Source organism: Condylura cristata, unplaced genomic scaffold, assembly GCF_000260355.1.
Source record: "Condylura cristata isolate star-nosed mole 26May11 unplaced genomic scaffold, ConCri1.0 scaffold00018, whole genome shotgun sequence".
Classification (NCBI taxonomy): domain Eukaryota; kingdom Metazoa; phylum Chordata; class Mammalia; order Eulipotyphla; family Talpidae; genus Condylura; species Condylura cristata.
In genome coordinates this window covers 41,094,603-41,111,057 of record NW_004567119.1, presented here as the reverse complement: position 1 = coordinate 41,111,057, position 16,455 = coordinate 41,094,603, and positions in this window count along the sequence as shown.

The window sequence follows — 16,455 nt, the reverse complement described above, 5'->3', positions numbered from 1 at the left end:
ACTTTTTAAAAAGCAAGGACCACCAGGACATCACTCGTTTCTTATTTCATTCTCTGATGGTTCATGTTTTAAAATATATATGTATTGTATCATTCTGTTTCTTGAATAACATTTTACCAAGGGTCTAAACAAAACAAGCAAACAAACCCTAGAAATTAAATGGCAAGAGCTATACATCACAGTGGATTTCTTCTCAAACTGACAATGTTCAGGTTTTAAGTAAATAAAGTACCAATTAATGTGAAACTCAATCACAAAGACTTGAGATTTTTCCTTTATAAAAACAGAGAACTGAGATTCTCTTAAGCTGTAGATGGACATTCAGATCCCATGAACCATGCTCTGTTTTTATTTGGGGATAAAATAAAACATTTTCCTCTTCCTCTACCTAGCTTCCCATTTTTGGGTAAAAACATGATATAAAATGCATTTCGCAGCTTCCTGCTGCTGCAGAGGACACCTCACGGCCCCCACTCGTGCCCTGCAGCTCCACCCTCCCGCGCGACTCGCTGGCTCTCCTTCCCTTCCCTGTGCCCGTCTTGATGGGAGTCTGTTAAATGGGCACTGCACTCTTCAGTTTGCTTTTGTCTTTACTTGGTGCTCTTGTTTCCTGTTCTTGTTGCTTAAATCAAGGAGTTTAAGTTCTAAAATCACGCCCTTGGAGGCCTGTGTGCAGTTGATGACAGCCTTTCCATGCCTTACAAGCAGTCAGGAGTCAGCTGTAGGCTCCAGTCTCCACCTCCTGATATGCAAGCTATTTAATAGGAGCAAGGTTTAGGGGTATTACTGAAATTTAGCCTTTTTATCTAGATTTGCTTCCTCAATACCTTAGGCAGTTTCCTTTCTATCTTGAGTCACAAGGTATTTTTCTCTCAGTATGGCTTTCTTTCAGATGATTCTAAATCAAAGGGTTATTTAAGAAATATTTTTACTCTGATTCTTAAGACACTTAAAGGTATTCTGTGATTTAAACAGACATCACCCAGTGACAGTCACGTCACTGTGGGACCGTGTGTTAAAGAATGAATTTGCAGATTGTAGTAATTGGCCAAAAATGCAGGACTTGAGCATGAGTAGCAACGGGATTATTATCGCTCATGATGTTGTGAACTTTGAAATGAGGGTGTTCAAGATGATTCTACTTGCATTAGTAGGTTTGTTCAGGTATCTCATTTTAACAGGAAAGTTTGTGTTCATCAAGTAAAACACCTTATCAGTGTTTTCATCATGCACTTCTGTTTTTAGGGGTTTATAACTTTAAGTCTTACATTCCTAGTAACATTTGGACTTTTCTTAGATTTTGTTTCATGGGGTGGGGAGGGGGGAGCGTTAAAAGTTGAGCCTTGATATTCAGTGTAACAGTCTCTATCATAATCTGCACTAACATCTCTGTGATCTCCACCCATACTTTAAAGGTCATTATGTCTTCTGGTGTGCGTTGGGTTGGGTTGCTTGGGGTTGCTTTTTAGAAAATTGATTCTTGAGATTGAAGATGTATTATATATTTCTAATAGACTGGACAAAAGGATCTGTGTCCCCATGTGAGACAGGCTCTGAATGAACTTTGTTTTCTCCACTTTTTATCGAAGATTTCAAACACTCTAGTCTTCCCTTCAAATCATGCACGCAAGGAGGACAGCAGCAGTGTCTCAACTGGAAACAGGTGCTCAGCCTGAGGTCGGGACAGGTCAGGAGTTCTCACTGATGGCCCTGACCACGGGTACCGGCCCTGACTCAACTCCCTCTTCCTCTGTGTGCCAGTGGCCACATGGCAGTGGCTTCACTGTCTTGCTTTGCAGCTCAGGAAGTAGGACCTTCCCCCTGAAGGTGCTTGTTTGTGTTACCTGGAGTCTCTGCCTTCGCTGTTAGGTTTACCTCTGGAACATGAATTTCGGCAGCTATGCTGACTGACACTACATTCTAGTTCTTAAGATTGTTTTTTCCCAGACCCTGCCCCCGGCCACAAACACATACAGCAAGAAAAGGGTATCTTACATTTTATTGCATCTAACTTGCTGCTGCTTTTAGCCCTCCTCACCTTAGATTGGAGTCAACGGAGGTGTTTTAATTTTGGTAACGGTAGACTTTCCCTGTCTTTTAAAATATCTCCCTTCATCTCTACTTCTGTTGAGTCCATGGAAGAAAATTAATGGGTGCGTCCTCCTTTATGGAAGTCATGAAATCATTTAATCTCTAAGAATAGTAGTGGATTTCCCATGAAGGAGTTTTGGTACTGGGTTGTTTTGGTGGTGGTTTTTGGTTTTTTTGGTTGGTTTGTTGTTGTTGTTGTTTCACAGTAACTGGTTTGCTCCAGGCTCAATCCTCAACTCAGCACCTACTCTTGGTACTGGTTCAAATAGGTAAACTTGGAGGCTGTAATCTAATAAAGTTGTGGCACTTGTGAATATGGTCAGCTAAACTGAACTTGATGCTTTTTTTTCCCCCACGAACATTCAAGTAACAAGTGGACTTGAGGATACTGGCTGGGAAGGAAGTAGTGCTTTTATTTAAACAAAGGAGTTTGGGAGATGCTTTGAGAGTGTTCAGAGGCATTTCCTTCCAGGAACAACAGCCAAAGCTTTCTAGAATACCTTGTGGTCATCGCGGCTGTCGTCAGGAAGGAGAGTCTGAACACAGGTTGCTGTGCTAAATAGAAACTCACCTTGGGAGTTTGGAAAGGGAGACACCTGGGTCGGTCTTAGACTTAGGTAGTTGGACAGAACAAATCATCGGTGTTTACTGCAAGAGGGTGAGGCGGAGCGGGGGGCGGGGGGGGGGGGGAATAAGTTGATTGCTATAGAGGTTAGAAAACGGTCCTTTTCTCAGCGTGAGAAGGGAGTTAGTTCATGGTTTGAATATTGGGACAGCAAGCTAGCTATCAGCAAGCTTCAGCCCAACCCACTTTCCTTCAGATAAAGGATGATTCTTTTTGAATCCATGTCCCAAGTAACACTATTTCAAAGCCTAATTCACGAAATTCACAGTGGTGCTGACTGTGTATTAACCACTATCTTGAAAAGTCCTACAAACCTGCCTGTCACCAAGCCAGTGAGGGACTGACTGACACCTGTCTGAGCATGCTTCGTGTGGCTGGTGGATGCCACCAATGTGCATACACTTTGTACATCAGGGTGAAGGGAGGGTTTTCTAGATTTTGGGGGGTGGGGAGGAAGGTAAAATTGGGATTTTTTTGGTTGTTCTTTTTTCAATGGGATGTAGGGGTGTAGTAAACAGCTTATGCCCTAAATAACATGTATAAAAAAAAAAAAAAAACCCTGAAGTATTGTGTGGACGTGTGTGTGAGTGTGTGTTTGTATAATGTCTGGCAATTAAACCTTTGTCTTCTGGAAATTAGTGGATTCTTTTTTTTTTTTTCTCCAGAAGTATTTGTTACGAGATTTGTAAATAAGAGCTCTACTTAGTTTGTTTACCATGAACATGTTGCAACAAACCTATACACCTAGTTCCTGTAAGATTTAAGGAGAGACTTTAAGACTTGCCAGGTTGAGTAGCAGCCAAGTTCTCAGTAACTTTGCCTTGATGCATCTTTCAGATTTCATTTCGCCAGCTGTAAAGCTCCCAGTCTTCCTTGATTTTATTCTAACCTTTTAAGTTCTGAGCAGGAAGGGTAAAGAGAGAACCCTGCTTGAATGTCTTTAAGCTCCGCTCAGTCCCGCAGTGTTGCTGGGTGTGCAGTCAGACTCCAGAGGGTTGGGGATTCTTGCAATACCTTAGCAGTGCTGACACCTGCAGCATGGTACTTGAGGAGGTTCAAGTTTGAATGTAACCACTTTATTTAAAAGGTTTCTTTTTAATTTAAGTAAAACGGGGTTGAAGTGAACATGATTTTGTTGACCATATTTGTGAATATTAATGCAACATGCATCGGTAGGCTTGTGGGATGGTCTTTTGTGATACTTAATTTTTACATATCCCAGTCTCTGTGTGTTATCTGCATAAACAAAGACAAAACAAATTCCTGCTTTCTTTAATTGAAGGGTTTCCAGGACTGCGCGTCTGCTCCTGAGCTCTGTTTTAAGTATGTGTATCCTTTGCTTGTATTTTGTATTAAAAAAAAATAAGAAAAAGAACCCTTTATCGTTGAGCATGTTGGCATCGTCCCCTTTATTTTTTTCCTTTTTTGGGACATATGAAGCAAGTTATTCTTTTTCTGTATCTTTTCTTTTGTAAACTTTTTTTTGTTTTGTTTAAAAATGGCTTTATAAAAGGGCTTTTATAACCCAGATGTGTGCTCTGTGTACTTCTTATAACACTCTCAAGCAAACGCACTGACTTGAACCTATACAGCTAATCTCCTTGGCCTGTTAGCTCCCCGTCCAGCCTGACAGGGAAGAAGAGGTTGTTGGAGGAAGAACCTGCTTCCTGAATGAATGCTGTAGAAGCCAACAGTGATGATCACTGTGGTGGGGAACAAAAGCATATTATTGCAAAAGTCAGAAGGAGTAGTTCATACCTCACAGGAGGGGTCCAGAGGCACTGTGAGCTAACTACTGATCAGAGGAGCACTGTGCAGTTGCATCAGGGGCCCTAGTTAACATGTTCCTCGAGTTCCTATCCAAGGTTGTGAGGTGGTGTGGAAGGCAAACTTCATCACATAATTATGTCAAAGAAGAATGTTTGCATACACAAAGTATCTGCATTCAATGCCACTTTAAATGTTCTGGGCTGGGGAAGCCGGTATGAAATCCTTCTAACCCAGTGATAGAGCTGTCAGGGTTTTCCTTTACATTTTTGTCTTAATTATCCAAATATTGTGATTCACATGCAAGCTCACCTTGACTTTGAAATTATTTTTTAAGATTTTTTTATTTGGCCCTCCCTGGTGGCGCAGTGGGTTAAAGCACTGCACTGAGAAACTAAAGCCACTTCCGCATGAGTTCGATCCCCGCCTGCCCCGGAGGTGACCGCATGGCGCAGCAGACCTCTCCTGACCCGCCCACTGCTCCCCTCAGCAGTGTACTTTGTCGATCTGCCTGTTCTGCTTCCTGCTCTGTCTCTGGTGAATCCTCTCACCCTCCGCATCTCTGGCCTGTACCCCAGTTCTGTATGAATAAATAAATAAATCTTTTAAAAAAAAAAAGATTTTTTTATTTATGCATACAAGAACTGGGGTGTAGGCCAGAGGTGTGGGGGGTGAGAGGATTCACTAGAGACAGGAGCAGATCAGGTGGGCTGACCGAAATGCACTGCTGAGGGGAGCTGCAGGGTGGGCGAGACAGGAGAGAGGTCTGCTGTGCATATGGATCAGCTCCCTGGGGGTGGAAGGGGTGGAACTCAGCCCATTGTGGTGATAGAACTGACACTTAACCCCCAGACCACCTGGTGGCCCTAAAATATTTTCGTTATGTCTTCATACACACACGTACGCATATAATATGGAGATAATAGTAAACTCAGATTTTATTAATGTGAAAGTCATTTACATAACTAGAACTTTAGGGGATCTTTTTCACACTTCTGTACCTGTACATACAACTCACCAAGACCCAGACAATGTCCTACTCCCCCACATCCCCACCATTACCTGTAGTAATCAGTGTCTTTTTCAGTCTCAGAATTATGTGTACTGTTTTTGCCAGCTCATTTTCTTGAGTTATTTATATTCCACAAATAGGTGAAACCATCTGGTATCTTTCGATTTCACGTAACCACTCCAAAATCCATCCATTTTGTTCCAAAAGACATTATTTTCATCTTTTCAATATTGGAGTCACATTTCACTGTGTACAATATCCCATGATTTCTTTATTCAGTTGTCTGTGAGCATTCATGGTGGTTTCACAATGGGGTTAGTGTGACTATCCTGTGTGAGCCTAATGCATTTTCACACTAGGCTTTTCGGTTTTTCATATTCTTTGTGTGAATTACTAGCAGTAATGTTACTGCTTCCAATAGCGTTACAATTTTTTATATTAGTTTCTTTTTAACTTTAAAGGACAAGTGTTTTGTTTGTTTTTTAATATAATAGTTTATTTTTACATCATTTTGTGCCTTTTTCCATCTCAATTGTAATCCCCATGGGTTTCCCATCACCAAACCACCTGTGTGCCATCACCATAGTCTAGTGAGGACAAGTTTTTTTTAAAGATTTTACTTATATTTAATAATTTTTAAAGATTTTGTTTAATTTTACATAGAGGAATTTGATATAAGCCAAAGGGGCAAGGGTGAGACAGGATTCACCCGAAACTGATTGGGGAACAGAACAGGTGGGTTAACTGAGGGAAGCAGTGGGCAAAGCACAAAAGGTCTGCTACGCCGTGTGGGTCAGCTTCCTGGCCAGGGATCGAACCCATGTTGGGTGGCTCATGATAGCTTCATGGCTGAGACTTAACCCCCACACTACCAGGAAAGTTCTGCTTTTGGTAGTTTTTTGCACATTCTATATACATTATGTAATCTGAAAATAGTGAGAGTTTCACTTCTACTGTTTGAATTCCTTTGATACCTTTTTCTTGCCTAGTTGTTCTGGTTAGAACTTCCATTACTATATTAAACAGAAGTGGTAAGTGGATAGATAGCCTTGTCTTGTTCCTGATCTTAGAGGAAATGCTTCCAGTTTTTCACCGTTGATTATGATGTTGGCATTGGGTTTGTCCTATATGGCCTTTATTATGTGGAGAAAAATTCAGTTTATTCCCACCTCATTTGAGTTTTTGATCATAAGTGTATGAAATATTATCTTGACGATACAGTCCTTACTTCTGCCAGTAGAGGGCAGTGTTTGCTGTCCTTGTATGTGGCTAGAGGGATCTACACAGCTCCTTGTCTCAGCTGCCTGAGTAGAGAGGTCCTGTCATTTATGTGCCCACTTATCATCCCAATGCATGCAGCTGGATTCTAAATGATTCAAAGGATCTTCTGATGCTTGTGTGTCTATTTCTTTACATTTCCTGAAAGCTATGTATATAACATCCCCAAAGAAAAGCATATGTTGAGACTTCAAAATGCAGCTCTGAACTCTTGGTCCTATTTGGAAACAGGTATCACCTTTCAAAATTTCCTTCCAGCTCAAGAAGCTCGTCTTTTGAACAGGCAACCTGATAATATATGTGGACTTAATTCCAAGGAGCTATGATATTATAATACAGGCTAATTTCAAATTATGTGGTATCGTGTGCTCCCTTGTCTTGATGGTGTGATTCTCTTTCTTTGCATTACCATAACAGATTGGAAAGGTCCCCATTTTGAAATTCCCTAGCTGGGTAGCCATCAAAACTCAGCCCTGTTCACGGGTGTGCCTGTGTCTTAGCCGCAAAGCCCTGTACAAACATTGTGAAATAAATGCCGTATTAATCTTGGGGTCAGGGAGTGAAAGGGTATGGCCAGAGTTTCCATCCTAGCTGAGACAAATAATTACTTTAAAATATGATAACAAACTGTTGGAAGTAATAGCTTGCTTTGATTTAGCCCTAGGCTGGCACCCGGAAATGATTTGTTTAAAAACCTAACTTAAAGGAATAGATAAGGTACAGGAAATGTTATTTGACCAATTTTATTGGTAATGTTTTAGCTATTAAGTTGAAACACGCATCCAAGCCCTTTCATTAGAACATGGAAGACCACTTCCTTGGCTGATATGGAATGGGATGGAATGTGTCCAATATTAACACATTTTCTACCTTGGGTTGGAACACGAATATATAGTCTACATGAAATCTCTTGCCTACAAGAGATTAGGGTAGGTGGGTTAGGCAAGTCTCTGAAGGAGGTTGGAAGTCATTGGAACAAGGAAAACCATGGCTGAAAAATTAGGATAAGATAGACCAATTTGACAGTGCCATTTGGTTACCTGGTTAAGAAGTGATTCTCATCCACAATGAACTGAACATGGTTAGTGATAAAATTAATAAAAAGATACCCAAAAAGTGTTTAGAAACAGTGACATCCTCACTTTGTAACTGTAAATTTTGGTTCTCTTGTAGTTCACTAATTCAGCCTAGTGGTACAAAATACTACATATTTTAAAAGTATGGTTTTATTGCTAACACAAGGAATAATAATATATTGAAGCTATTTTGAAGTTTTTTCTTATTTATTTTTGTGTAGACAATTGGTGTGTGAGCTAGAGGTCTGGGAGAGTTGAGGAGATTCACCAGAGTCAGAGTGGGAAGCAGAACAGGCAGATCTGTTGAAATACACTGCCGAGGGGAGCAGCAGGCAGGTCTGCTGTGCCATGTGGGTCAGCTCCCTGGCCGGAACCGAACTCACACTGCAGCGATGACGGCGCTGAGACTCAACACCTAGGCCACCAGGGAGGCCCATGAAGCTCTTTTCTAAGACACCAAAGGTCTTTAGGAGTTGAGGGGAACTCAACTGACATCCATTAGGCCTTTGGAACATAATCTGGGGTTCAGTAACCTAACCTATCTAATGCATGTCTCAGTTTCAAACTCCAGTTTCCCTCCTGTCTCTGACCTAATTTGCCGCTAACTCTTTCTTTCTTTCTTTTTTAGTTTTTCTGAACACTTTCCATGGGCTACTGTTTTTGAGGCAAATATATTTTTCAGGAACCAGGTAGGCCTGGAAGTGGGCAACCAGCTGTCCTTTGGAGTCACACCATAGACCTGAGACAAGATAAGTAGCATTTCCTAGTAAACCTGAAATAGCTCAGCACTCACAATCTGAGGTTCCATTGTGGGGAGCTGCTGCTGTGACTTCAGGCACGTAGGAGCCACACACGCCCTCACCCAGAGGACCTGTTGGCCTAGTCCACGCACGATGGCCAACCCTGGGACACCAGCAAACAGGCCATTCCTTCCTGGCTCGCTTAGCCTCATTCTCTGCCCACACTGCGTGAAGCAACAAGCCCGAGACCTGGCTCCCGGGTCACTCGCTTCTCTAGACGTCAACGCCAGGGAACAGCCACGGAGCAGCTGATGCCCACCCGACGCTGCATCTGGGCACACGCTGGGGCCTCAGACCAGGGAAGCAGGAGTTCAGCCTACAGTTCACCTCTGAACTCGTCAGCAATATTTATCGACAGTGGACATTACGGTGCAATTTATGTAAGCAAATTACATTCCAAATCAAACACTGGGGCCTGTGGTATCCTGAAAGTGTTATCTTACTGCACAATAAGCCTGTCTGACATGTAGTTTGGGTCTCAGAATTTTTTTATGATTTTTTTAATGGCTTAAGGAACAAAAGCCCCAAATATTTACTTATTTGAGATTTATTTATTTATGCAAACAAGAACTGGGGTACAGGCCAGAGCTACAAGCAGTGAAAGGATTCACCAGAGACAGAGTGGGGAGCAGAACAGGCAGATCGATGAAGTACACTGCTGAGGGGAGCAGTGGGAGGGTCAGGAGAGGTCTGCTATGCCCTTGTGGGTAACCTCCCCCTCCGGGAATTGAACTGGCACTGCAGTGACCACAGATAGCTTCATAGTGCTGCGCTTTAACCCCTTAAGCCACCCAGCCCCGAATATTTAAGACTGGGATGAAGTATAGCAAGAGTGGCCGCAGAGGTCAGCAGTCCCTCCTCCAGCACCACCATACTTCTGTCTCTAGCTTCATAGAATCTCCCAACTGATTGAGGATGAAGCAAAAGATGGGTTTACAGGGTGATCTCAGGTAAATCCCTTCCAGCCCACCTCTGGCTCCCCAGCCAGGCCGATTCTGCTGATACCTTGGGGATTAGAAGGACTGATTCTCCCGGTTTCAAAGGGACATTGTGAGCGTGGCCCAGAGCCTAGCCTACCCGGAAGAGGCTTGTGCCCCAGTTGCTGTGGGCATTGCAGACAGCCGGCCTCAAACAAAAGCTGGATGGTCTTCTAGCCCTAACCTGGCAAAAGCCTCCTTCCCGCAGAGCAGAAATTCCTTTAGTTTTGTCTCTGGACTTCAAGAGTCACTTATTAGTAAGAAAATTCTTGCACGAGGGTAAACTTTAACCAGCCAACAGTAGAAGGTGATTTAAAAAGGAAGGAAAAGTGATAGTAACTCCCAAGTACAAAGTTCTTGTTTGTTTGTTTTAATAGTTTAAGTACAAAAGCTGTTAACTGGGGGGGGGGGGGGGGGGGCGCTCCCTGGTAGCTCAAGGGGTTAAGGCTCAGCACTATGAAGCTATCTGCAGCCACTGTACCGAGTTCAACCCCTGGCCAGGGCACATGGTGCAGCAGACTTGCCCTGTCTCTCTGCCCGCTGCTCCCCTCAGCAGTGTATTTCAATAGACCTGCCTGTTCTGCTCCCCACTCTGTCTCTGGTGAACCCTCTCACCTCCAAAACCTCAGGCCTACACCCCAGCTCTTGCATGCGTAAGTAAATAAAATACTTTTTTTTTTTAAAGATTTATTTATTTGTGCATACAGAACTGGAGTACAGGCCAGAGGCTCAGGGGCGGTGAGAGGCTTCACCAGAGACAGAGTGGGGAGCAGAACAGGCAGATCGATGAAGTACACTGCTGAGGGGAGCAGCGGGCAGGTCAGGAGAGGTCTGCCACGCCATGTGGTCACCTCCGGGGCAGGCGGGAATTGAACTCATGTGGAAGCGGCTTTAGATTTTCAGTGCTGTGCTTTAACCCGCTGCGCCACCAGAGAGGGCCATAAAATACATTTTTTAAAAGTAAACAAGCTGTTGACTGGAGTCTGTTTCTTCAGCTTCTCATAGAAAAAAAAAAACATCCTGTCAAATGATGGCAAACTGCTCCCCATTATGGACATTTACCTTCAGTTAGAGAACATTTGTTTGGTCTGGAGACCTGATTAGCAATACTTGTCGGTGGCCTGTTTGGGATATAGGAAATCACACTACTTGTGTGTCTTCAGTCAAAGTTTAGCACCATTGCTGGAAGCTACAAATCTTTTGGCGCCGCTCTCAGGGACGGAATCCGGGCTCCAGTGAGTTGCTTGTTAGCTGCCATGTGATATCCTGTGTCCTCACAAACTGGATCCCCACTGAGAACATTTGGGGGGGCACTTATCATGAACCCAGGGACCAGCCACAAAAGAAAGCCTCCCCCTCCTCCTCCCCCTGCCAATTCCCTTCAATGGTCAGGAAAGAAAGGGCCAATTTCAATAGGAGGTCTCCAAAAAGTTTGATTTATGTAGGCTGAGTAACAGTCAAACTGTGTAAATCCTGAAATGCTGGTCAAGAGCCTGTTATCTCCTACTATCCTCCTCCATCAGATTTGAAGAACATCATTTGTGCTTCTCTTAGAGATAAGATAACTCCCCTCAGTGGAAAGCCCCGCTCCCTCCCCACATTATCTCCCTTAAGGAGTTCTACACTGGTGGTGGCTCTGGTAAAATTTTCTCTTTCCTCGCCCAGTTACTGTCACCGAGTTCTGCTAATGTGCATGACACACGCTTCCCCTCATTAACGGTTGGACAAGTGTCAGCGTGGAAGGTCGTGAGAACTGGCGTTTTGTTTCCTTTTAAGAGTATGGTATTAAGAAAACTTAGCTGAAAACTAGGCTAGTTTTCTCCCCCTGGGGCTTATCTTCCACCACATTCTTGTAGAGTCAGAAAGTTAGCCTGACCACACAAGGCAGGTTCTCAGCATGAAGGCAGCCAGCAGTGAGGAGTTGGGGGGTGCTGGGGGAGGGGGGAGAGCTGGCTGGTGGCTCCTTCTCTGCTCCCTCAAGAGCCAAGTCAGCCCTGGAGTACATCAGTCAGACTTTCAAAAGGCATTTGTTTCTTTGGAGATTTTTGTTTTTACTGTTGTCTACTTTGAAATCTTTTTTCCCTTTCAGCTAAGATAGAAGAAATGATTAATCGTGCACATATTACATTCATCACAACCGAGCTAATCTAGAATGTCACACCTCCAAAAGAGACTGCTTGGCATTGCCCAATGGGGCTCTCCAACATGGTGGCAGCAGTAGTAGTGAATGTTCCAGAGCTGGAGCCAGCACTTGGGGCACCCAGTCCCCCAGACCACGCAGGTTCTGGCGCCCCAGCCCTTATTTCTACCCCTGTGGCTTCTACGGGCACACAGGCCAGGGACGGATATCTCTGCCTCTTCTTTCTCCCTTTGGGCTTCAGTGGGTGCGTTTGCCTCTTTCTCTACTTGGCTCTCATAGCGTGGGAGCCTTCTCAGAAGAGGGTGCTGAGGCTGAGAACACCACAGAAAATTCTTGATTGAAAATACACATCTTCGTGTTCTCATCAGTGTGACAGAGGCAAATAAAAGGTCAGGAGATAAACGCAATTACATGTTGGAAATGGAAGGCATGAAAGGTTCTGCAATTTGAAACACTTCGCCTTCTAGCCATAGAAAAGTCCTTTAAACCAGCAGTTCTCAAATGTGGTCCCAGCATCATCCGGGAACTGGTCTTAGTCCTCATCCCAGACCTATTGAATCAGAAACTCTGGGGTGGGGCGGGGGTGGGGCCCAGCCACTCTGGGGTTTGTGTGACCAGCCTGGTGCTGAGCACAGGGTCAGGAGAAAGCAGCCCAAGGGTCAGCAGGGCTGAATCCCTGCCCTTTTCGTCTTCTTGAACCTGGCAACACAGCCTCGATGATGTTCCCAAGACAAACAGGTCACTGTACCTGCCTGGGTTGGGCCCAACAGCACCAATCAACACCAATGGCTGCTTCCTTACTGGCCTTTCCTGGCAACAACTTCCTTTCCTCTGGTTGCGTCAGACCTTCGTGGGAGTCCGAGTCCGTGATAGAGCTGAGCCTTTTCTCTTTGACCAACCCCACCTTCTGCCACAACTCTCTTCTGACCGAGGGACTCAAGACACTCCTAAGCTCCTGGGCTTCCTACAGATTGAGGCCTCCTTGTGAGCTGTTTCCATCCTCTTTCTGGAAACATGAAAAGGTCCTGAAAATGTCTTGATAAAGCCGGGGTGCTCACATTCAGTGCAGTACACAGTGCATGCCTAAGAACATGATATTTTTTTTAAATTACTGATTTATGCATACAGGAACTGGGGTATAGCCCAGAGGTGTAGGGGTAAGAGGATTTCACCAGAGACAGAGTAGGGAGCAGAACAGGCAGATGGACTGAACTACACTCCTGAGGGGAGCAGCAGGCGGGTCAGGAGAGGTCTGCCGTGCCATGTGGGTCACCTCCCCAGCTGGGGATTGAACTTGCAGTGCAGTGGCTATGGATAGCTTCATAGCGCAGCATTTTAACCCCCTGCACCACCAGGGAGGGCTCTTCAGAACATGAATTGTTATCTACATTTCATCCTGGGGCATCCATTTTGGCTGTTAGCTCCCACTTCTTAACAATTAATTCTTAAGACTAACAAGAGCTCCTGTTGCAGAACGCTTCTGTTCCAGGAATGGTCTGGAGCATTTACCAGACCTCTGCCTTCAGCAGGTCTTGTCATCACTACCCCCAGCTCACAGAGGGCGAGATCCAGCTGCAACTGCACAGTGCATCCTACACCACACAGCCACAGGCACACCCGCCACGACCTCCTCACTGAAGACCGGCAACACTGATCAATTGCTGTCTGGTTCCTCTCCTGCCACATGCGGCCCCCACAGAAGCACCTTACAGTGTTACTGATGCATGGAGAGCAAGATAGACAGCAAAAAGGCATAGTGAAAAAAAACCCAAAAAAAGCATAGTGAAAAAACCCAACTCGAGGCAGAAAGTCAGGCTGTGGCTTTGAGCTCCGATGCCACGCTGACCAGTTGGTTGCTGGCCAGGAGCTTGCCCTCCCTGAGTTTCAGCTGCCTGGGCTGGTGCCTGTGTCTGTGCCACCTACTTCTCAGAGCTGTTTGAGATCACAAGTGAAACTACCCAGGGAGGCCTCGGGTGGTATTTCCCCCTGGGCACGAGAAGCATAGCACCACAGTGGCGTCCATTCTTGCTCCACAGGGAAGTTGCCTTTCTCTGACTGTTTTCTCTTGAGGGCGGGTAGATGATGGTGCAATCTAGGTAAATAAGGGGCTGGGAGGAAGGCCTGGGAGCCACACAGCCAACTCCTCTCCCCCTCCTGGCTGCCTCCAGTCCCAGCCGCCCCAGTGCCTTGCTTCAGGCACTATCTGTTTATTTATACTTGTCCTGTGAAATAGCCGGCAAACAACAGGCTTCTTATGTGCATTTTGGGACTTGTGGACGCAGCCAGACAAGGGCCCTGTTGGAAAGCCTTGACATTCCAGAAGGGTACAAGCCAGGCCTGACTCTGGGCAACATTTGTTGGCTGGTCCTAGCTCCTCGGTGGAGTGTGGTGGACACGACAGGTAAGAAGCACCCCCCCCCACACACACACACCACACACACACACGCACACACACACACACTGTGGAGCCACTGAAGTGGGAGCCCCACCCAGGAAACGGGACCATCTTCATGCCAATGAGGGGTGGGAGTGGTGGGCAGGCCCCCCCAGCTACCACTCCACAGCTGCCCTGGAGTCCTGCAAAGGAGGGTGAGTGTGGGCGGGCTGGGGGATGCATCCACACCCCTGTTGGAGATGGGTGCACTCATTGCCAGCCTGGTGTAAACTATGGGATCTCAGCCTTGGGGAGAAATTGCTGATGGTGAGTGGAAAAGGAAGCGGGAGAACAGGGTCACGGGGAGCAACTTCCTGGAGGACATCCCTTGTGACTGGCCTTGGGGGCAGCTGCCTGCCTCCATCACAGCATAGCGGTGGCCTAAGTCAAGATGTAAAGCTGCCCCATCTAGCCAGATGGGGATGGGCATCGGATGGGCCGATGTGTGTGGAAGAGAGAAAGTGAGAGACAGTAACCAATGGATGTGTTCCCTCTGTGCCCCCACCCCCCCGCGCTAATTACATGCCTCTTGAATGAATGGAAATAGTTTCTCAGCTGAGCTGGGAAACCCAAGTCCCCGGTGCCCCCTCTTCGTGGGTATCATGGGAAGGACAGGAAAGGACGCAGCTGTTGGTGTTCCCCCCTTCCCTGCCGCTCCAGGAGTGCCCAGGGTCGCAAGGCCTCCTTCTTCCAGCTGAAGCCTCCCAACCCTCCGCTGGGCCTGGCTGTGGCGCGGATGCTGTGAGCAACCCAACCGAAGACTGGGATTCGTGGACGACACAAGCTGTTTGTCAGAGAGGTCCCTGAGGAGGAGGAATTGTTTACTCCTGGCCCCTCAGCTGCTGCCTGGGAGAGAGGGAGTGTGGTGTCCCCATCCCTGCTGTGTACAGCTGCTGGGGACAGACTGGGCTAGGGGCCGTGGGGCAGGGGAGGGAGGCCGGACTCAGTGGGGAGGCAGTGGAGGTTGGCTGAGGTCCCAGGTCAGGGTTGCGAGAGCTTCCTCTCCACCCAGGTCTCTCCCTCCATCAACACAGGCCCTGGGGGATGGTTTTAGAAAATAGTCCGCAGGGGGCCGCAGGTGAGAGGGTGCTGAGGCGGCAGTTAGGGGGGCAGGAAGTGGCTGGACAGCTGCTTCCTTGGAAAGGTTAGTCCTGAAGCGGATTCCAGGATGTGAGGGTTATAGGCAGCTCCCCTGTCCACCACTGGAGAGAGGTAGAGAGAGAGAGAACATTCCACTATGGGTGAGCAGCCCTTTCAACACTGGCAGTGAGATGGAGGCTGGGATGGAGCCCTGGGAACACACGGGAGAGAATCTCTGACCTTTAGCTTTCGTCTTTCTCTGGCTCCTGACTAGCATGCTGTTTTAAAAAATGCTAAAGTTGGGCCTCCTGGTGGCCTAGGGGTTAAGTCTCAGCACTATGCTGCGGCCTGAGTTTGAGCCCCACCCCACAGGGCACAGCAGACCTCTCCTGTCTAGCCAGCTGCTCCCCTCAGCAGTGAACTTCAGTCGATCCACCTGTTCTACTCCCGGCTCTGTCTCTGGTGAATCCTCTCACGCACATCCACACACATACCTCTTGCTTCACCTCGGTTCTTCCATGCAAAAATCAATACATTTTTTTAAAATGCTAAAGTTGAGGAGACTGGCGTTGGGGAAGTCAGGAATATTCTCCACTCTGTTCCCCACTGACCATCAAGTTCTCCCTGGAGGAGTATGAGGCCACTCATTTATTAGGCCTCAGTTAGAGCCAGCCAGGGTGAAACTAAGAGGAGGGGTCACAGGAACAGGGAGGAGCATGGGACTATCAGTCTTGCAGGGCAGGTTGCCAGAATTTATGTTTTGCAATTGAAATCAAATTCACTCATTTTGAAAGAAATTTCACAGAGGGGCACAGGGATTGAGTCTCAGCTCTATCACACTATTGCCCTGAGCAGACCCACTGGGTGCAGCAGACCTCTCCTGACCCGCCCGCTGCTCCCCTCAGCAGTGTACTTCGTCGATCTGCCTGTTCTGCTCCCCGCTCTGTTCCTGGTGAATCCTCTCACTGCCCCTGAACCTCTGGCTTGTACCCAGTTCTGTACGCACAAGTAAATAAATCTAAGAAAAAGAAATAGTTTTTAAAAACGGTCAAGTCATCAAAAAGGCCCATCATTCATGTAAAAAACAACAACACAGGTATTTATAAAAGAAATCCTATAGCGTGTGTGTTTTTAGTTGGTTTTCTCTCAGCCATCGGAAAGGCCCCGCACGCCAG